Raw genomic sequence first — 22,167 nt, forward strand, 5'->3', positions numbered from 1 at the left:
AAACAATACGTTTTGTCAGACTACTTTTAAAATGATATTCAGGGCTATATACATTTTAAACATTCAGGGCTGAAGACCCGACAAAGCCTTTCGTTAATTCTTCAGGTGGGAAGTGTCATCACATTATGAGAGATGCTGAATTTAACATAAACTGCGATGTTTGATTTTAAATTAATGTAAATTTAGCCGGGACTGTAAGCTGGCACACGTTGGTGCTCGATGTTTTCAGTGGGTGCCCGAGAGACGGAGCACCCGCGGTATTGGCGCCTATGACAAGCGTATCTCGCGGTTGCATCCATTACAAACAAACATGCAATGTGAACATCTGGGATTGGGAAGAGCACTGAATGCTCTACTGAATAAGCACGAAGTCAAACCTTTAAATGAAAAACACTCTTTAATAATCAAAAAAATAAACCGCTAATTAAGTAAACTTGTGACCATCAAAAATCGTTTATCGCCTGTAACTCCGTGATAACAGGACGTAACAGGAAGGCATTTGGCTGAGCAACGGAGGTTAATATGCTCTATATTTTGTCCAAATGATGTCTATCATCGTTGCACTCGGAGAAAACCAGAATGTTTAATTTGTCCTGCGTTTCTTCTACGGCTGCAAACGGGATTCACTCGCAGTTAACCAAATATTTCTTTATTAGGGCAGGGCAGGCATATTTCTGGCTATTAAATTATTTCTAAACCAGTCTGCTAAAGTCTGTAGTGAAGTCTGTGTAGGGTTTTCCAGGCTCCATTTCTTTTTACGAGACATCCTGCTCACTTGAGCCATCTACCGGTTGTTTGGGTTGTTGCAGCGTCTCACTGGGAAAATACAAATTAAAGTCGCGTGATACCGCGTGATCCCACGCGCGGACCGCGAGTGAAGCTGGCCAAGTCGAAGCACTGCCCACTGTACATATGTTTACAACAGTTTGTGGATATTACCCTGACTGAGATATTCTTCTGTTAAAATGGAAATTAAAGTATTGTTTCAAAGTTAAGTTTGCACGACAGCAATAATGTGCACTCATGTTACATGGATATTATTTTTGGACTAACACTGCATGAAAAGTGTGATTTCCGTCAGTATGCGGCACTGTAGATTGTCGTGGAAGTTCAGTTTAATGGCTGTTCGCGGCAGTTTGCAGGCAATGCCGAAAACTGCCATGAATTGTCAGAAATTGACGTGGGCCTTGCTTGGCAGTCCCTTGGCTAGAGGAGGCTTTAACATGCAAATGAAAATCCTGTGAGCTATACAAATGCAAATCAGGGTAGCAGGGGGAGTCAACTGTGCATGCTGGCATGACTGTGGCCTTTGGTCTTGCTTAAACAGTGGATGTGTTAACCACACAACTCCCAGTAATACGCTCAACAGGCAGAAATGATGCTGGGTATGACATGTCTGTTCCCTGCAAGCTCCAATAATGTAACCTGACTTAAAACAGTCGATAGAGTTTAGATTCAGATTTTCCCTTCACACCAACACAATGAGAATTTCAGAGGCAAATAAATGATTGTCTTTATGCATATATTTTTGTTGAATGAAAAAAAAAATCTATATATATTGGCTATTTCCCTGGTAGTAGACTATTTACACAGTCCAAAACATTCTCAGTCTATACGCCACAGCAGGGTCACTTCAATAAACCACTAAGTCCAACCGTTACGCCCCCACACCAGCAGGGGAGACACTTCCTCTAGTGAGCAGTGGTTGCACTGTGGTCGCGCTTCCACCAGAGCAGCTGATAGGATAAACAACAGTCAGTATGCGGCGACAAATTCAGAGAGGAGCATCTCCAAGCCTCGCCTTCCCACAGGCTGCAGCGAGCTGTACTTGGATTCAGCAGAACAGAAAGGCTAGCCTTACATTTCATTAGGCTATTACTTCACGTTACTTGGATGTATGTGAATGTGAATCATAAACAACGCGCCCGCGATCGTCGGCGCTCATTCCTTCTAGAAGAGGGGACCATTTAAACGAGCACTTCCCTTTTTGCTTGGAAGAATGGAGAGCGTTGGATCTAGTGCAGTGGCGGACCTGCCATTAGGCATGGTCAGGCAATTGCCTGGGGCCTCGTCATCCCCATATCGTTTTTAGTTTTTTTTTTTTTTAATAAATTATCACCGCATCCAAACAATATATTCTAATCCATAATAAAGATTGAAAAAATATTTTGCCTCATGATTGCTCATAAACTCATCATAAAATCAAATGACTGCAGGTCCGCTTCCTGTCACCATAGGAGTTGAGCGGTTGACAGCCAGCCATGAAACGTTTCCAGAGTGGAAGTGATAAAAGAAAAAGGGAGGAAGAATACGGGATCAGGATACTGTTGGATCTACGAGGAGCGTGATGGAATCGGTCCCAGTGACGCAATTGCGTAATACAGTTTGGGTTGGATTAGAGTCGGATGCCGGAATCGAGGATAAGAGGAGGTTTGGACGGGACTACGTGGTGGATCGGATTTTGAAGGATTGGCTGACGTTCACATCGGCGGAAGTCTACTGCCTACAGGATTTCCCGGGTGGAGGCTTTTTGGATATCTCGTTTTACGGCCACGGTTCCTGTGTGTTCATGGAGTCGGAGTGGGACAAGGCTAAGAAGCAAGGTGACGCTCGTTTGGCAGGATTGCAACTGGGGAGTCTCCACCTGTTGGAGTTTGTGCCGCTGATTGTTCATGTCTACAATCCCTATGTAGAGGAGGGGGAGATCCTGGCTTTTTTGAGCCGCTATTGTGAGTCTGTGCGTGGTGGATTTAAATTGATGGACAAGCACGGCATTTGGACGGGGAGACAAAAGGTTTGCTGTGCGGCTGAGGAGAGATGCTGGGGTCCCCGGGGGTGTTTGCCATCCCCCGGGGTCGTTTTCCATCGGCCCGCATCGGGGGCACCTCTCCTACCCGGGCCAGCCGGAGTACTGTCGCCGATGTGGAGCGCAGTCATATGCTGGGGCTGCTAGTGGAGATGGAGACTGGCAGAGAGGGCAGGCTCCAAATGCGGAGGTTTGGAGCCTGTGGAGGACCAGCGCGGGGCACCAGTGTCGCAGAACACTGAGATGATCATGCGGCAGTCTTTTGCTGAGCAGGAGCCACTGCCTGATTCGGAGGGGAGCGAGGTGGACGGCGTTTCGCGACGGGAGGAGGTCGAGGCTACGGCTACACGTGGAGGACCGCATGGCCAAGATGGGGGGGTCACAGTGCTCGGAGGGGTTGGAGGAACACTGTCCTGTTGTTACAGGATTGCTACTTAAGTGGGAAAGGGGCCGTGGAGGTCTCGGTGAGGGGATGGAGGGGCGGTCCTCCTTGGTGGGGTTTTGTATGTGGGGTGGGGTTTCTTTTTCATGGTGGTTATGATGGACTGTAAGCTTGCCACTGTCAATGCACGGGGTCTAAAATGTGGGGTGAAAAGAAGGACTTTTTTCTCTACATTGGTGGGGATGGGGGTGGATGTGGTGTTCCTCCAGGAATGCCATGTGAAGGATGTTGAGGATGGGCTTTTGTTTTCTAGGGATTGGGGGGGCGGGGAACGTCCATGCAGATGGAGTGGGGATCGTATTTGGATCACGGGAGGTGGAGACTGCGGTGTGTGTGGTGCCGGGGAGGGTGCTATGCATCGACTGCCAGTGGAGGGGGGCTAAATTGAGGTTGATTAATGTTTATGCACCTAGTGTTAGGGGGGATTTCTTCGCTGGTCTGGCCCCGTTGCTGACCAGCAATAGGACTGTGGTGGTGGGGGGTGATTTTAATGTGGATGTGGGTGAGCGGGCATGGGAGGGGGAAGAGTTAAGGCAGCTCTGCCGGGATTTCAAGTTGCAGGATGCGTACAGGGTGGCTGGGGAGGGGGGGCAACTTGGAGTAATTTGAGGGGTGTGTGGAGGAGGTTAGATTATGTGTTTTGTTCTGAGGGAGTGGGGATTGGGGGGTGTACTGTGCGGCCCACATGGGGCACGGATCATTGTCTCGTGGAGGTGGGCTTAAGGTTGGGGATGGGGGTCAGGCAGGTGCCGCGGTGGCGGTTCAGGGGGGATCTGCTGGGGGATGGGGATTTTTGCGGGGCTTTCTGCAGGGAATATGGGAGATGGCGGACTGTGAAGGTCTTCTTCCCTTCTCTCACGGCCTGGTGGGAGGAGGTGAAGGGAAGGGTGGAGGGGTTTTGTAAGGGCTGGGTGGGAAGACGGAACAGGGAGGCTCGGGAGGGGGTACAGGCTGCGTCGAGGGAGCTGCAGTGTCTGTGGGGTAGGGCAGTGGGGGGCGGCCTTTTGGCTAAGATCAAGTGACTATGGCTAATGACCGTGTGTCTACGTCGGCCTTTAAGGCGCAACTTCGCAATACAGTGCGTATTGAAGTGGTGGACGGTGCGTCGGTGGAGGTTCGCAGCAGGTTTAGGCGTTTTTTTGTTACGTCGGTCGTTCTCAAGGAGACGTTTTCTTTGACACCGGATGTCGTTTTTTGTGTTCAGGATTTTGAGGGCCAGGGGTTTTTTGATTTATCGTTTTTTCAGCTGTGGCGTTGTGTGGCCTTCCAGGAGGAATGGGCGCGGAAGAGCGGATTACCTGCCCTGGCTGGACTACGTTTGGTGCCGTTGTACCTGCAGGAGTGGATCCCACCTCTACAATCCGTTTGTGGCGGATGTGGAGGCCTTCATCAGGTTCCAGGTGGCGGATGTTAAGGGAGGAGCCAAGATGCGGGACCAGCTTGGCTTTTGGACTGGGAAGAGGCAGTTTGTGGTGAAGCTGAAGGCGCATCCTGCAAAGCCGGGTGAGTTTCTTCACCCCCCGGGGAGTTTTAGCATTGGGCCTGCCCGGGGGTTTTTGTCGTACCCCGGTCAGCCCGTGTATTGCCGCCGGTGTGGGGCCATGGGGCACGACAAGGCGCGGTGTGAGGGACGGAGGTGCCGGTTTTGTGGGGGGACAGACCACGAGGCGGCGCGGTGCAAGGCCCCGAAAACATGCTCTCTGTGTGGGAGTGAGGACCATCTCTTTCGGGGCTGCCCCAGGCGCCGGGACTCCTATGCAGCGATTGTTCGGGCGGATGGAGGGGAGGACGCTGATCAGTCTGCTGAGCCGGAGGTGGAGGACGGTGGAATTCTTTCTGCCGAGCCGGGCGCTGGGGAAGCTAGGCCGCATGGCTCGCCTAGCGACAGCCAAATGCTACATGCCGTGGAACAAAGGGCTGGAGCACATGGTCGGGAGGGTGGTGTGGGGCTTCCCCTGGTGGAGGTTTGTCCGATTTCACCAGCCAGCCCGATGTCATCGATGTCTTTGCCGTCGGCGCTTGGTGCCTCTCCTGTGACGAGGGGGCCAGAGCCTCCTAGTCGGTGGTCGGAGTGTGAGGAGGAGGACGAGATGGAGATGGAGGAGCGGGGCGCGCTGAAGCGGAAGTCGACGGAGGCGGTGGGGAATGGAGCGGAGCGTGCGGGGAAGTTTCCCGCAGTGGGGGAGGATGAAGACAGCGGTCCGGAGCGGCTGGAGGCGGCACATGGCGAGGACGAGCTAGCCGAGGGAGCTAGCGACAGTTTGCTAGTTCCTGCGGCTGTGGCTGGCCAGCTCCCTATGGAGGTCGGGGGTGGTACTGCACCGGCCGATGGTGTGTCTGGAGTGGCTCCCTCTAGTGGCCTGGAGGCGGTGGTGCGGGGATCGAGGAAGGGCCCTTCTCAGGTGTACGTGCTGCAAGGCCTGGATTTTTCCGAGGAGTCGTCTGACACGTCGGAGCCGATGGAGGGTCCTGGCGTGCTGCGGTCTGGCAAGAGGGGCCACGTGCGGTCGGAGGCTGAGGCGAGTGGGCCGCGGAAGGTGGTGGCGCTGCCGGCTCCTTCTTCCCTGGGTGTGGTCGGGAGTTGCCCGGGGGCGGAGGCCTTTTGGCTAAGATCAAGTATTTGGATCATGAGAAGAGAGACGGACCAAGACTCGTCGGCCCGTTGGGTGCGACTGCGTAATACTGTTCGTGTTGAGTTGGCGGAGGATGCTTCGGTGGAAGTGAGGAACCGGTTTTCTGGCTGGTACGTGGCGATGGAGTTGTTGGAGGGGGTGTTGGGGCTGCATCCGGACTTGGTGTACTGCTTCCAGGATTTTTCCAGTTCGGGATCGGTGGATATTTCTTTCTGCGCGCTGCCGACTTGCCATCGGTTCATGATTGTGTGGGCGGAGAAGGCGGAGGACGAGAGGACTAAGGGGCTCCAGGTGCGGCCGCTGTTCGCACAGGATCGTTTGCCGCTCATTGTACATATGTACAATCCCTGGGTGGATTATCAGGATGTGGAGGTTTTCCTGCAGCGCTATTGTTCGGAGGTCGTTGGAGGGACACGCCTGAAAACGTTTGGCATGTGGAACGGCAAGTGGCGCTACTTGGTGAAGCTGCGGTTGGTGCCTGGGAGCCTGGGTGAGTTGATGCAACCTCCGGGTTCATTTTCTTTGGGCCCGGATAGGTTTTTTTTAACTTATCCTGGGCAACCAGAGTACTGTAGACGGTGTGGGGCACGGGGGCATGCCAAACAGCAGTGTCCGGGTTTGCGTTGCCGTTTCTTTGGCAAGAATGGACACCAGGCTGCTGATTGTCGGGAGCCCAAGCTCTGCTCGCTCTGTGGCTATGCTTCTCACTTGTTTCGGGACTGTTCGGCGCGAAGACGCACGTATGCGGAGATGGTTGGTCGACAGGCTGGTGAGGAAGAACGAGAGGTGGCCGAGAGGCGCGAACAAGGAGAGGCTGGAGGGATTGAAAGGCCAGAAGCTAGCGATTCGTTGCTAGCGGAGGCGGCCATTGCAGTTTCCCAGGAACAAAGGGGGCCGTATGGCCGTGAGGCTGAGGGGGGGCTCCCCCTGGTGGCGGATCATGATGGAGAGTTGCGGTCGACTCGCTGGTGAGAGGTTGTGGTCCTTACCTCTTCGTGGTCTGGATCTTCTCACCAGAGAGATATATTTTGTACTTATTTGTGAATTGTAGTGTTTTTTGCGTTTTGTCCTTTTTTGTCTTGTCTTGTCTTTGTGTCTTTCTTTTCAGGGCTAAACTAGCTTTTCCATCAAACATCTTGCCCAGGTAAGCGCAGTTTAGCTCCTCTTTGTGTGGGATTTTTAGTTTGCTTTAGCCTAGCTTTTAGTTAATTTATCTATTTATTGTTTTAAGTATTAGTGGTTTTAGTTTAGGTTTAGGCTGGTGGTGCCTCCATGTCGGCTGCCCGTGCTGGCATGCGGAGGCACCACAGCGTGCGTTTTAAATTCATAACAAAAAATGGAAAGCTAATGGAGATGTCCAAATTGGACTTCTCCAGAAAGTTTGTCCAACAAATGCTAGGTTTTAATGCTTCTGAACTGAATTGTTTGGTGACTCTGCCTGGGAACAAAGGATTTGATGTTAGCTTTCGCTCGGCTTCACTGCTCAATAGTTTTTGGCAACGGTTTGTGACTTGTAAAGACCAGCTCTCCATGTTTGAAGTTGAGAAACTTTCGGATAATTCACAGAAAGTGGTGATTGTTCGAATGTTCAATGAAACTGTGACTGGAGAAGACATTAGCACATGGCTGGGCTAGATTTTGCGCGGTTCGTAGCCCACCAGTTAAGGTTTTGGACGAGGACGGCATTTGGAACTGCTCGTGGAGAGTTCCCATTAAACAATGGGAAGACCCGAGCAGTTACCTAGGCCTCCGTCAGATTCCGTCTATGATTGTGTTGGGAGAGAACTACATCCACTACCAAGGGATGCCTAAGCTGTGTCGAAAATGCGGCCAGCTTGGGCACCTTGCCGAAGTGTGCCAAGAAATTGTATGCAGGAAGTGTAGAGAAATTGGGCATCTTTTCGAAGACTGCACAAATGGCAGAAAGTGTAACCTCTGTGGAGTTTCCTCCCATCTCTACAGAGATTGCCCTAACTCCTTTGCCAACAAGCTAAAGGCTAACAAAATGGCCGATGGAGAGGGGCGGTCTTCGGGGACGTCGCCGCCTGGTGGTCTGGAGGGCGGAGAGGAGGTCGGTGAGGCTGTGGAGTAGAGTTCCTTCCCGATATCTGATGTGGAGCGGATGGATCTGAAACCTGAGGTGCCACCGAGGGGGGAGAAGCGGCATGCAGAGTCGGGGAGTGGTCGAGGAGGCACGGCGAAGCTCCAGGTGCTCGGGAAGGCGGCGGAGGTGAGTGGAGGGGCGTTGTTGGAGCGGAAGATTCTGGAGGCGATGGGGGCCATTTCGTCGCCGGGCGAGGAGGACTCGGAGGCGGGGTTGGAGACCGTGTCAAGCGATAGCGGCCCGTCAGCACTGGAGAGTCCGAGTCCGGATGTTGTGCGGCAGACTACTGGAGCGGTTCGGACCATGTCCCGCCCGCCGGAAGCAGCTGCCGCTGGGACTACTGTTGGACGGGACCGAGGTCGGGCAGGTGATGGACGGGACGGCGAGTCGAGTTTTTTGATATGAACTTTTATGCACTAGATTGTTTATGTTTATGTACTAGATTGATTATATATATATACATATATACACATATACATATATATACTATTTACACTGTAGATTTATCAAAACTATTAATGAACACATGTGGAATGTGTGAAAAAGTGTGAAATCACTGAAAACATGTCTTATATTTTAGTTCTTTCAAAGTTGCTATTTTTTATTTAATTAAATTATTACTGTATGTATTGTACAGTGGAGTTTTTCAATATGTATATTACTTTTTCTGCTGTAAGTGCATGTTGTGTGTGATGTCTGTATGCTACAGAGACCCTGAATTTCCCCTTGGAGATCAATAAAGTATCTATCTATCTATCTATCTATATAGCAAGCCATAACTTGACAAAAATCTGCATCTGTGGGTCAAATAAGTTTGCATTAATTCATAGTTTTGATGCAGTCAGTGAGAATCTACAATGTAAATAAATAAATAAATTTCCATATTTCTTCATGACTCACTTCATTTATTCATTGACCGATCTACTAGCTTAACAGTCTATAATGGTCAAACAATGCAGTTATCTTCTGGTCAGTCTGACATACCTTAAGCATTCCAGGTTTATTTTCTCCCTCCGCTGGTTGAGGTCCTTGGTGAGGGCAGCCTTGAATCCCACAATATAGGCAGGATCTTCATCGCGTGCTGGAGGTGGCACAGGGCAGGTAGAACCACAGAGCAGGTGTAATGGTTGGCTTAGGAGAGCTGGACCAGAGTGCAAGGCAAGTAGCAGCGAGGTAAACTTAACGCAAACAAGAATCTTTAATCTGAATTAAACACTATAGCAAACCACGAAACATCAATGACCAACAGGGGACTGAGGGAAGACAAAGGGTTTAAATACACAGGGGTTAACAGGGCACAGGTGAACAAGGAACAAGACACAGGTGGAAACCATAATTAAACTAACAAGGATCAGGTGAGGGGCGGAGACACAGGCACATGGAACAGAGACACATGGCAAACAAACAAAGGAGCACATGGCACAAGACACAGGAAGAAAACAAAGCAAACAGGAAGACAAGAGGAGCAGACATGATGGAAAAACATTAGACGGGGAGAACAAGACAAGACAGAACAGGAACTGATCCTGACAGCAGGATACATACTTATCCCCACCAAGGAGCTCAGTGATGTACCTACACAGACAGACAGACAGACAGACAGACAGACAGACACACACACACACACACACACACACAGACAGACATACAGAAACAGAGCAATAAATAATTAATGACTGATTCATTAAAATCAGATTACACATTTTTAAAGCTCTTAATCACATTACATTTAAGGGCACGTGTTTCTTAAATACAAAGTGACTTTTAAAAGAACTTGTATGCCAATTCATGAACACGCTATCTTTGTAGACCATACCTGCATGGCTCCAGCAGTTTCTCTAGCTTTGCCAACTTCTCATATTCAGCATTTGTTGGGAGGGCCAGATTGTGCTTCTGCTGAGACAACGTTGTGTGCAGTGCGTCTCTGTTGCGCCTCACACGCTTGATCATCTGAATGGTGGAATTCCACCGTGTTGGAACATCTTGCACGAGTGGCTCCTGAACTTGTCCAAGGGAGGCTTGCTGGACATTCAGCTCCTCTGAGTTGGCCGGACTGTGTTTGAAATGCACAACACAGGGCAAATGCTCGAATGGCAGTATCCTCCCTGCTGCCACCATATTAGAAGCGCTATCTGTTCCAATAGTGCTAATTTTGTCAGCAATCCCCCACTGATTAGCGACGTTGAGAAACTGCCTGGCACACGCTTCTGCAAAGTGACGCTCCTCTGTTTTCATCACACCTAATGGACAGACAAAGTAGATCAGAATAAGTTCACCCACAAGCAATTTGGTGGTAGTTAATAAGCTAAGTAATTAAATAAAATTATGTAATTCAAAATTACATAACGTAGCCTACCTAAAGCGAAGGAGTGAAGTTCCCAGCTGGCATCGATAAGGTGTACAGTAATGCCGAGGTAGTTATCGTTGTTGACAGATGTCCAATGGTCCCCAGTCAGTGCTACACACCTCGCCTCTACCATCTTCTCATATTTTGCAGCTTTCTCTGCGGCGTGCTGGTCATGTATTCTCCTCATGATAGTTCGCCTAGCAGGTAGTTTGTAAGATGGGTCACCTGTGGCCGCCTGAAGAACAAGCTCGAGCCCATTATCTTCAACCAAGCTGATGGGCCGGCAGCTGGTGACAATCCACTGAGCGAGGAGATTAGTTAGCTTGGCTGATAGAGCTGTGCTGACGGGCTTGCCTCGGTTGCATTCAAACATAGTAGTTTGACGACGACTCTTCCCCTGCGCTACATCAGTGCTTGGCCCGGCATCTTCCGCATTAGCTAAGGGATGCTTTGCGTTTAGGTGGTATTTGAGACTGAAAGAACTTCTACAGTAAACTAATTCCGCATTGCACAAGGTGAAAACAACCTTAGTCTTGTCGAGGTTTCCATTGGGAAGCTTCTTAAAAATAAATTTTCCCTGAAGCAAACCCGGTGGCTTCGTAGCTGCATCCATGTTAGCACGTCACGTTTGATGTGGTAATTTCACAGTAGTCACAGGTTCGAAGACTCGTTCTCGCCCCCTACAGTGCAATTTGGCTAGGTACACATCCGCGCTAGAATATCAAGGTGAAAGTCATCATAGCTTGCGTAGTATACTGTAGACCCAGCTCCCAACCCAACTTTAAGAATAGATTAACGGCGATATTTTTTTTATCGCCCGATAAGTCTCACCATAACGCAGCACGTTAATGCCGATAATGGCCCACCACTAATATATATATATATATATATATATATATGTATACAATAAAAAAAATAAAAAAAAATTAAAAACTTACCACATGTGGTCAGCACTCTAGTGCTTCTGCTAGTTTTATAGCTTTGTTAATTTTGGCATCAGTCTTATAGTTTGGCCAGTAGGTGATTCCATCTTTGTGCCATGACTGTGGCACCACAGCAAGTGTCTTTTCTTTGTTTTGAGATTCCACAACATGAAACATTTTCCCCAAAAAAACTGAAAACAAAAAACACATTCCATATTTATATACAACAGTACACCGTGTTTGACCCCTCAACTTATCAAACAATCCTCAGCTAATTTCATATGGACAACCCCCACCCCACACACTTGAGAAAAATCGTTGGACATTCTGTCTAACATATTCAACTATAGGGCTTATTCGCAAACACCGCCGCGGCCATATTGTTGTTATGACATTCCAGTTCTATAGGCTATTCTATGTGACAATCGCCTGTAGCGCGTAGATTTAAGCTGAGCAGAGCACAGTAGCCTACAGGCTTCATCTCGTCAATATCAAGAGTAGATTAACTTAATCGTTGTGGATCCATATCTAATAGACTCAATAGCATTAAGTAAAGATCCGTCATTATTGTCTGCTGTAACTTACCCCGATATTTAAAGCATAACTGTCTTGTTCATATATCGGCACACTGTCACAGCTGAAGGCATTCGAGTCGCAAGGTCGGCGAACTTATATTTGTTCCACGACATCGTTTAAACATGCATGATCGCAGAGAATAAAGCATCTCATTGGACTGAAATTGTATCTTGCGTTTGCCTGTTGCTCACAACCTGCAGCCAAGGACTTTGCTAAAGTAGTTTAAAGTGGGTTAGTGATTGTTCTAATCTGATATCTATGCAACAGTATGGTCTGGATGCAGAAAAGGCTAACATTTCCAAAATCCAAGTGAACAAAACACTATACAAATCAGAATTATCTACTGATATCTTTAACCACTGAGTTTGTTCCTATTTGCCACTTGCCGTGCATACACTGCATAGCCTAAGACGAGCTGAGAAGGGCGCACCATCAATAAATGTATTAGGCTACTGTAAAACGTTGGTTAACATTGCCTACCTAGCAATGCTATCCAAGGTAATCTACAGTAGGCGACTACATCAGGCTACTGCTGATGTCTCCGCATATTGCATAGGGGCAGCTGTCTGCTGTCTGTAGGCCTACTGGTTACATGCTGCTATTCCGACATGCCGCTACTTAGACATTGGCGTCTAATTGTCGAAGTGGCGGCATTAACATTAATTTTCAGGCGTCCCACTACTGTGACATTTTTTTTTTTCATTGTCGGAGTAGCGGCACTTGACCTTTTTTCAAACGTCCTGCCATTCCGACACGAGGTCATTAACAGTGCCATAGCCAGGATTTTTCAACGGAGTGGACTTTTGCGAAGTAGGCCTAGGGTGGGCCTTTATTTTTTTTATTCCAATATGGGCAGTATAGCCTAGGCCTACAGTAATCGTCCCAACTTTAAACAACACACGATTTCATCACAGCTCAGACGATCCATGGCAAAAAAAAAACAATAAAAGGCTACATTGATAAATAGCAGGGGCATCGACAGGATTGGATTCTAGCCTATAAGCACAAGAACTTTAACCGAATAAAACCGAAAGGTAGTCGCGTCTTTAAGAGTGCGCCTCACACACACCAGCTCCGTTGAACATTGTATTTTTCGTGTTTAAGAGCTAAAACAAGTTGATTAGAGAGTCACATTTGAGATGTCGGGTAGTCTAAATTATAGCCTATAGCGCGTGCATCTCAGAGGAAGAGATTTTGGAGAGAAGATTTAACCTATGATTATGATGATTATTTGTGTCTGGTGGTAATTAGACTTGAGTATAGATACCTACGAATTTTTTTGAATAAAAAAAGATAAGACAACAAATGAAATGTGACCCTGCAAGGCAAAACCAGTCGTTTTGGTAAAATTTACAAAATTAAGTTATTGTACTCACACGAACGGCCATAAACTAAACTTTCCAATAATATGCATATCGAGGGTATTGCTAGTATTGGGTATTGGATAGTCACCGACCCTCATTAGATGTGGATATTTGGAGGTTAGGATAGCCTTCAAGAAACAAGGTTATCGCAGTTGCTGTGAGACATACGGCCCTTCTCCAGTCTCTCTCAAAATCAAAACACACCCAATTCACGCTTGGACTTTTCGATTATGTTTCTAAATGTTGGAACTGATGGACACTGAACTCTGGGGGTTATTTGAACGTTCGTTGTGAAGTGGTTTACTGTAAAAGGAGCGTCAGATATCCCGCCTGTCTTTGCACAATTATAGGGCCATGATAATGCATGCGATAGAGTCGAGAGAAAGAAGACTAAATAAATATGCAGACATGTTATGTGCAATTCAACAATTCAGCACGCATGACATATAAAATATATATTCCTAGCCTACATTATTGTGTAGTAAATTGAGTTTATCCAACCTGCTGGCAAGCCAAAATGCGTTGCACATGGCTTTATCATTGTCCTCTAAAATGCAATATAAGCAACTTGAATATATCGCACACCCAGTTTGAACACCCTGACACTGAACTCTGGGGGTTATTTGAACGTTCACTGAAGTGGTTTAGGCTACTGGAGCAAGAATTCCGCCCGTCTTTGTGCAATTGGCCATTGATTGACGGCCATTAATGAATTAATAGGTGGCCTGCACGCACAGAGTTTGTTTGATGCATTGAGTTTCCGATCGTTTTCCCCTGAGAGCTTAGAGAATAAAATGAGGAGAGCTACCTGTGTTTTACATATAATGTGTAACATTTATTCACATGGCCAGTTCAAAATCACCTAAGGTTTTGACTGAAATGTGTGCCGATATCAATTATTGGGAAAAACATTGTTTGGAGTGGATGGCGGGTGGATGGTTGATGTAGCTGCAGGTGCAGATGACATGACTATAGCTCATCCATGCATCTAGGACGTTGGAATTTGATAGGATACAGGAACTGAGATAAATTGAAAATGAGGATTGGTAATGTCGGAATAGCGGTACTAAAAAAAGTCGGAGTAGGGGCATGTCTAAATAGAGGCATGTCGTAATAACGGTATGTCGTAATAGAGGGTTGTCGTAATAACGGGATGTCGTAATAAAGAGTGAACCCCAGGCCTACTGTCTAAAACGTATTTAACTTAAGCCCACAGAGGACAATATAATATAGTAGGCTATTAATAATACAGATATAATAATGGCGATGGATGTGAGGAGTTGGCTGTATGTTTAGCCTATTTATCCTATCTAGCCACAAGTCTCTCCTGCACTGACTCAACTCCTCAGTCTCATTCTCTTCTCGTTTTCTGACAATAGCTGTCAACGTTGAGCATTGAAAATAAAGGAGATTTACCGGGTTACTCACCCAAATTACAGGGAAATTTCAACATTCGTCTTTCTGTTGCTATTCCTCTTCTGAGAGCAAGAATTCGCACTACAAAACTGCTGCACTAACTAAACGAAGCTAGGTCTAATGAGACTTTGCTTAAAGATTGGCGTCTATCGTGCTCTCTCCCACTGATCACTCTAAAGTTGCTCAGGCAAGCAAAACGATGCTTTAAAAACATCTTTCTGTTTGAAGGGCATGGTAGCAACAGGACAACAGTACAAGTCCGGGGCTAATGTTATGAGAGTAATAAAATATGGGATATTTTACGGGAAAATATTAAAACAGGAAGACAGCTGGAAAAAAGTTGACAGGTAGGCCTATATTAGTGACAGTGGGTGACTCTAGGGCTCTTTGCTGTTGTTAGAACGGCCTGTATTGCTGTTGTTAAAACGGCCTGCAGCCTATTGCACAACATAGGCCTACCATCACGTTACATTTTGTACAAATAATTAAATAGCCTACAGCGATAATGCCGGCACTGTCGCGCTTGTCAATTGACAGCTGCATTGAATAGACCTACCTATGCATTTTCTATATCAACAAAATGGCCGCTGCGAACGTTATTACCTGATTATTACATAGATCGAATATGCCTAATTGTTTGAATTAATGCAGTAAAGCAGTGGTCACCAACCTTTTTGAGCCCAAGATCCCTGACCTCGAGCTGAACAAAGACAAGATCTACCATGAAGCGTCAAAAGAGAATCAAAGCTAAAATACTTCCAATTTAAGGCCTTTTATTTAGGCAAATGTATCAGGTCAAAAATAGCCTATCACATCCTCCACCCCCTTATAGGCTACAGGCATCAATGAGATTACAACACTTAACATAGTCTTTATTTACATGATTTTGGTTTTGATTTTCTAATTGGAGTAAGTGTTTGTGACAACACGTCATGATACATTTGATAATGTTTGATCGCTGTTTTGGTATGAAGCATCTTTCACGTAATGAATGCGCACTCTAGGAAGTGAAAGTAACCGTAATGTGGCCAAGGCCTACAATGCACTCCGTGTCTGTAGCTGTCTGTGCACATACGTAATCGATTGCATTCTTCAAATTCCTGACAGTTCCTGATCGCTAAACATTTGTTTTCTTTTTCTGTCAGTTAGCAGTTGATGTAGAAGCACCTAGCATAATTTGACTTCAGCGGTGACAAGTCCTGTTGCGAGAGAGAGAGAGAGCACCTGCAAAGTGGTGCTGTGCGCATGTGTGTGTGTGTGTGTGCATGGGGTTACATTCGGTTCCAGTCAGAAGTTGGTCTGTCCAGTCCCGCATTCACGCCACTCCATTATCAGATTAACGTTATCAAACAGCACTGTACAATATGTGCAGGAATTTCTCGCATTATGATGGCTAAAGTTGCAGGTCTTGAATAAATCATGCGCTATACCCGCAATCCCGCGCTGATTTTTAGCATGATTGTTATTCTCGGGATCTACTGGGCAAGTCCTAAAGATCTACAGGTCGATCGCGATCAACGGGTTGGCGACCACTGCACAAACCTCTCCTATGAGGAAGAGCTATGCATTTTCTTTTGACCTCAGACACTTTCGCATATTTCATTTGATCTGTTGCCTCATGAACACAGTATAAATCTTGAAGGTCAGAGCTGAACGTGTACGTAAAGAAGACAGCCTTTTCAGAGAAGACTTTGTACACAATGTAGGTATCATCAATACACTCAACAATGTTGTTTATCACACAAATATCTCCTCCAATCAAAAATATGTTGTTCCCTTTCGAGACGGTCATTGTCCATTGCGGAGTATTCAGTTGACTGTAAAATGTATACCCCCCGAAATAAACACATACATAAATAAACATATTTTTTCTGTCACTTTGGCTTCCTCGAACATTTTCCCTACGTTTCGCCACTGCTTTGCAACAGATGGATTCCGGAGCGTCCGCTCTGGCAGCGCCCAGTCATTTTCATCCAAATAATCCTACTTAAGGTTGAGCTGGAGCCTGAAACTGATCGTCCCCCATCTAGTGGTAGTCAGACACTACCCTGATAGCACAGGGGCGTTGAATCCACGTTGAATCAACCTCTGCCGCTTCAAACAAACGTGGATTCAACGCCCCTCAACGCCCCTTTGCTATCTGGGTACAGGCCTGTCCCTCACAGGCTCAAATGTGTATCTCATGCTATTAACATGACTAATTTTCATGTATATATATGCTGCAGCTTTTGCCTATAGAACTTCTCAGGCCCTACCATGCCAGTGACGTCATCGAAACTGGCAGCGTTCTAATACTAACAAACGCAATTTTTGTGTTGCTTAAAAAAGGTTACGTATTGATTTTTTAAATTACATTTGTTTGTGTAATTTATTTTTAATTGTCATAGTCAACACATTATCAATGTTGATCATGACAACTATATCAACGTTGATTATTTCAGTTCAGTTCATCTTTAATAGTTGAGACGCCTGAATGTTGCGTGTGAAACAACCCTAATTTGGGATTTTTGCTGCACATGCGTATTACTGTCCTCTTTGATTATGGGAAATTTGAATGACACAAGTATCTCCATTCCAAAGACAAAGAAAATTTGATTTATTCAATCTTTCGTTGAACTATACATAATTAAAACGGGTGTCTCAACCAGGTAGCCTACTTTCGACACAGTCGAGACAAAAAGGCACCTTTATGCTTTCTGGATGTTCGCCTCTTGGGAGCTCGCCACGCGCACGCCACGAGCCAGCTGGAAACCCTTAATTTTGACGTCACACTCGCAAGGCCGCGAATATTCAACGGCGCACAGAACAGAACTTGTACAGTCTATGAACAGAACTCGTGGCGCGGAGCAGACCACGTGGAAGCCCATGTTGGACAGGTATGTGGGACTGTTCTTGTCCATCACATTGATATGATTATTATGTATATATGTGTAGGCTAAGCTTTTTTAATTGTTATTATGGATAGCTACATAATTAATTAGTCCTGTGCAATTTGGCATAACGTTACACCTGTCGAATAAGACTAGCCTAGCTATATTAGGCCTATCCAGTTTGTGATGGAGATCTTGACCAGTGTTGGGAAGATTAGAATTTTAAAATGTATTCCACTATAGACAGTGTTGGGCAAGTTACTTCAAAATCGTAATGTACTATGCATTACTTATTACTGTCATTTCAAAGTAATTTGTTACATTATAATATTACTGTCTCTGAATTGTAAGGCATTACACTACTATTGCATTACTTTTAAGTTACTTTCACCAAAATATCTAGAAATATGGATTTACCATTCTAAATGCAGTTTATTACGCTCAATGCAGCTTGCTCTTCCAATGGAGGGAGATGTGGTATAGCATGACTGAGCTAGGCTTAAGGCAACAGTAGAATGCAATAGGTGCAGTGCTCATAATGCAATACAAGGAACAATCATAGTCAGAATTTTGTTAAAAACCGACAAAAGGTCAAAGTCTGGTAAATTGTGATAGAAATACTGTAACTTTAAGCCCTAGGCCTACTCATTAAAATCAATAGAGAGCCTACTATATTGTAAATCAAAGCTTAAAGGAACCGTATGTAAGATTGTGGCCAAAACGGGTACTACAATCACTTTCAAATTACTGTAGAGCGGTGTATCCCCTTCCCCTCCCCTCTGACTGGCAGAGTTGGCAACCGGAGGACGAAACACTACTGACTTTGTGATTAGTAGATAGGTGGAGGGTGGCGCATTAGGCCAAAACACAACATGACAACATCAACATCAGTTGAGGGCTGCAACTTCACTTTTTAAATGACAATATCCTGGCCAGACTACTGTTGTCAGTGATATAAGTATTTGAAATGAACATGATTTCTTAATGTCTAGTGACATATCAGGGCAATTTTATGATTATGATTACATACGGTTCCTTTAATAAAGACATGTCAAGATGGTGGCCTGCTGGCCATTTCGGTGCCCTACTGTAAGTGAGTGGCTTTGAGTGAGTGACATTTAAATGATAACTCAAACACCTAAAGTAAAATAAAAGGCCTATTATTTACAGACCATTACTGTGTATTTTTAAACATTAATTTCTGAAGAAATTCTGTTTTACTTATAAATGGTGCACTGTCACTTTAAGAGCATTGATCTTTACGTTGTCATAATGCCCTTTTGCCAGCTCTTTTTTACAAGCCTTATTTGTTTGAGTTACATTGATAGCACAATATTAACAATAATATGCATAATGTTAAGTTGTTTTAAGCAACCTTCATTGCTTTGGAAATGGAAGTATGCAATGACATGTTGCTTCACATTTCGTTTTGTGAATACAAGTGAATTATGAGCCTGGTATCCACCTAGCTATCTGAATGGAATGCGTTTCAGTCGACTCAGCATACCATGTGCTTCATGTAGCCTAAATGCTTGGAAAACGAATGATTGAAGACCCACCAATTCTAGTACTACGTGGTTATTGAGAGAACCCAAAAGGTATCAAACTTGCATGTAACATCGTGTTAGTGCATTTTGACATTGTAAACGTTATTGATGAAGAGTGAAACGCAGTTTGCAGTAAAGCTACTATTCATTGGTTACATTTGGGTGCTCCCTCTGTCCTTTGGTGCCCAATGCAAAGTGCGTGATGCGCGTGGTGGGAGCGGTGGCACTGCCAGGCTACACAATCTTTTTCTGCATTTCTATCCCTTTATTCTCTTCAATTTAAGTTCACAGCACAAAGCTGACATGCACAACAGCATAGTTTGTGTTTTATCAAGAATCAAAAAGATTAGCGTGGCACTACTTTAGATGTTTCATTAATTTACTTGTGCTATTTCGCGAGCTGAGAGATCTTTCGGTTTCGCACACAAAGTGCACTAACTATTATGTTTTTCATAGCCTTGTCTCTGACAAGCTGAAAATAATGAGCGTAGGCTTATGTCCATCCCGCAAATAGAGTCCGCCTGCGAGTCTGCTGCAGCCACAGTCATATTCAACCAGTATCAGGAGATAACGTTCTACTATTTTGCGAGGATTTTTTCTCCTCTGTTGTTCTCGTGTGGTGTTTGCGAATATGTATCAAAACAAAACAAGCGCTTAATTTTGGGTTAAACTGCATTGTAACACGCGTTACTGAAGTTTGTACCGAGTAAATATTACCCAATTTTTTTTTTGTAATGCCTTACATTACCGCGTTACCGCAAACAGCAATATATTACAGTAATTACATTACTTTTGTAACGCATTACTCCCAACACTGACTATAGATTACAGAATAGGCTATGCCTAAAACGTTTTTTGTAACGTGTTGCGAGAAATTGCTCAAAGTCATAGGCTTTTGGATAAGTATTTTTAATAGCTTACTTTGTGACGTTACATTCATTACGCCTAGTCTACTGATTGGAATATCTGTGCTAACATTGCCAGTTGTATTTTGTAGCCTAGGGCTCAGTCTCCCGATAACGACGGAGAAACTCTCTGGGTTTCATCTTACGATTGTTCGTTTGGTTTTTCCGACTGTTTCCCGAACATAGGCATACTGCGTGAACGCGCATGCACTGCTCTTAACCTGTGGAGGAGTGAATTCTTAAAACAATGCCGTTCCCCAGAAAGTGAATTATTCTCCTTCTAGAATTCTACGCCAACGTTCGTTTCAGTGTTCTTAAAATTGTTTAATGGCAGAAAAGTCCCTGAGGGGAAATTGTTGCGTCATGGTATAAAACTTTTTTTCCAAAACGTTCTAATCACTTTGTGATCGTACTCCCAGGGGTCCAGCTGCGTCTTATCACATATTTGTGACCGTACTCCTCAACAGGTTAAGATGCTCTTAAGGGGAGCTGTCCACATTAGAGCAACACCAAAGAGTTGTTTGTACCTTAAAATAATGTTTCCAAAATTGTTTCAGTGGTTCATCAACTCGTAACAGGGTGAACGGCACTTCTGCATTCGCTTTGCGGCCCTCTATCGGCTATAACCGCACTATGTAAGTTTGCCAGATCGGGTAGCGGATCTGTAGTTCGATGGAATGAGACATAAGAAACTACAAAATTCACTTGCATGATTCATAAAATCATGCAACATATTCTACCTTGTCTATGGACATCGTTATTTGCAAAGCCGTTGATGGATAAACAAATAGCTTGCGTGCGTGCCACAGAGGAAAAGTTATTTGGTGTTGCTTTAATAGTTCTGAAATATCCTCTAATTTGATGGTGATGTCAGGTGACTGCATGTCACAGCTAGCCTACTGTTTAAACTTCGGATCTACACTTTAATTCACATCAGTACGAAAATAAAAAAAACTTTCACCTCAGCATGTAGGCTAAGCATCCCAAGTAGGCTAGGCTATATACCACACACAGACATAAATAATAATTATTTAAGATTGGATTGTTGCACCGTTTATGTCTGTCACTTAAGGAAGTGAGGGAATGTGAACATATATGCCTACATACAGGCTCAGAATTTGATGCAGCACATACTAAACCACATCTTACTTTCTCTGTTTTTAGCCTATCATAGCCCTGATAAAATATAGCCTTCACTTAGCAAAGATAAGGGCAAACTATCCTGGGAACGTCTTATACTTGATTGCATTTTTGTCAGCTATATCACATTATTAGTTGACCATTAAGTGTATGCTATTTTGCATGCTAAAATCTGATTCATCACAGGCTAATCAAGATTGGAATCGTAAGTTGGTTAATGTATTCTAAGTTGTAATTCCCAGTATGTCCTGTTGGTGACCTCAGTGAAGTGCCTGTTAAGACGCTCTTAGCCGGTAAGGAAAACTCTGAGCACTCGTAGATCTAGGAGTGTTTTCACGACGATGGTTTCAGGAAACAGTCGGCAAATCTTAAGACGTTCATAAGAGGGACTTTACGATGCTCTTAGGCTTACGATGCTTTCGGAAAACTGGGCCCTGTTCTCCAATGTCTATGGCCTATTAGTTACAATGTTATATGTTGTGGTGTGCTATTCTGCACGCTATACCCGCTGCAAAGTACATACTGCTATCAATGGCAACGGGTTTTGTGCTTTGAATTCACGTCTTTCATTTTGGATTGGAAGTGTTCTGACATGTTATATACATAGGCCCCTACATATTGATATGTAGGCTAGATCAGACATTCAAATGAGATGCAATCATTACATTTCAAGTAAGCCTAGACTACAGAAATCCTTTGGATTCGGTTAGATAAAGTCAGGTTTCAAACTATTCTTTTTTTCATTTTTGGGGCATTTGAGTGAAATGATATTCCTGCCATTTCTGAATGAGTAGATTGCAGGAGAATATCTTCAACATCCATGGGTTTTCTTACCTTTGGCTGGTACTTCTGGCATAAAATACACTATATTAAAGCATCACATTTAAAAGTGACTAGATGTCTGGTAGGGGTGGGCGATATATATCGTCTGCGATAATATCGTCATTGTTGTTTTAACGATGTGCAATTTGACATTATCGAGTATTTAAATTACTTATGGGGAAAAAACACTCGAAATCACCCATTGAAGACTCATACATTCCCAGGAGGTGTATGCGGGAGAAGCCCCTGGCTGCAGCAGAGCAAGTGTGACG

The sequence above is a fragment of the Alosa pseudoharengus genome, unplaced genomic scaffold (genome assembly GCF_046254945.1).
Source record: "Alosa pseudoharengus isolate Yale_2024_CS ecotype anadromous, Long Island Sound unplaced genomic scaffold, YU_APseudo_1.1 YU_APseudo_1.1_scf_3, whole genome shotgun sequence".
NCBI lineage: Eukaryota > Metazoa > Chordata > Actinopteri > Clupeiformes > Clupeidae > Alosa > Alosa pseudoharengus.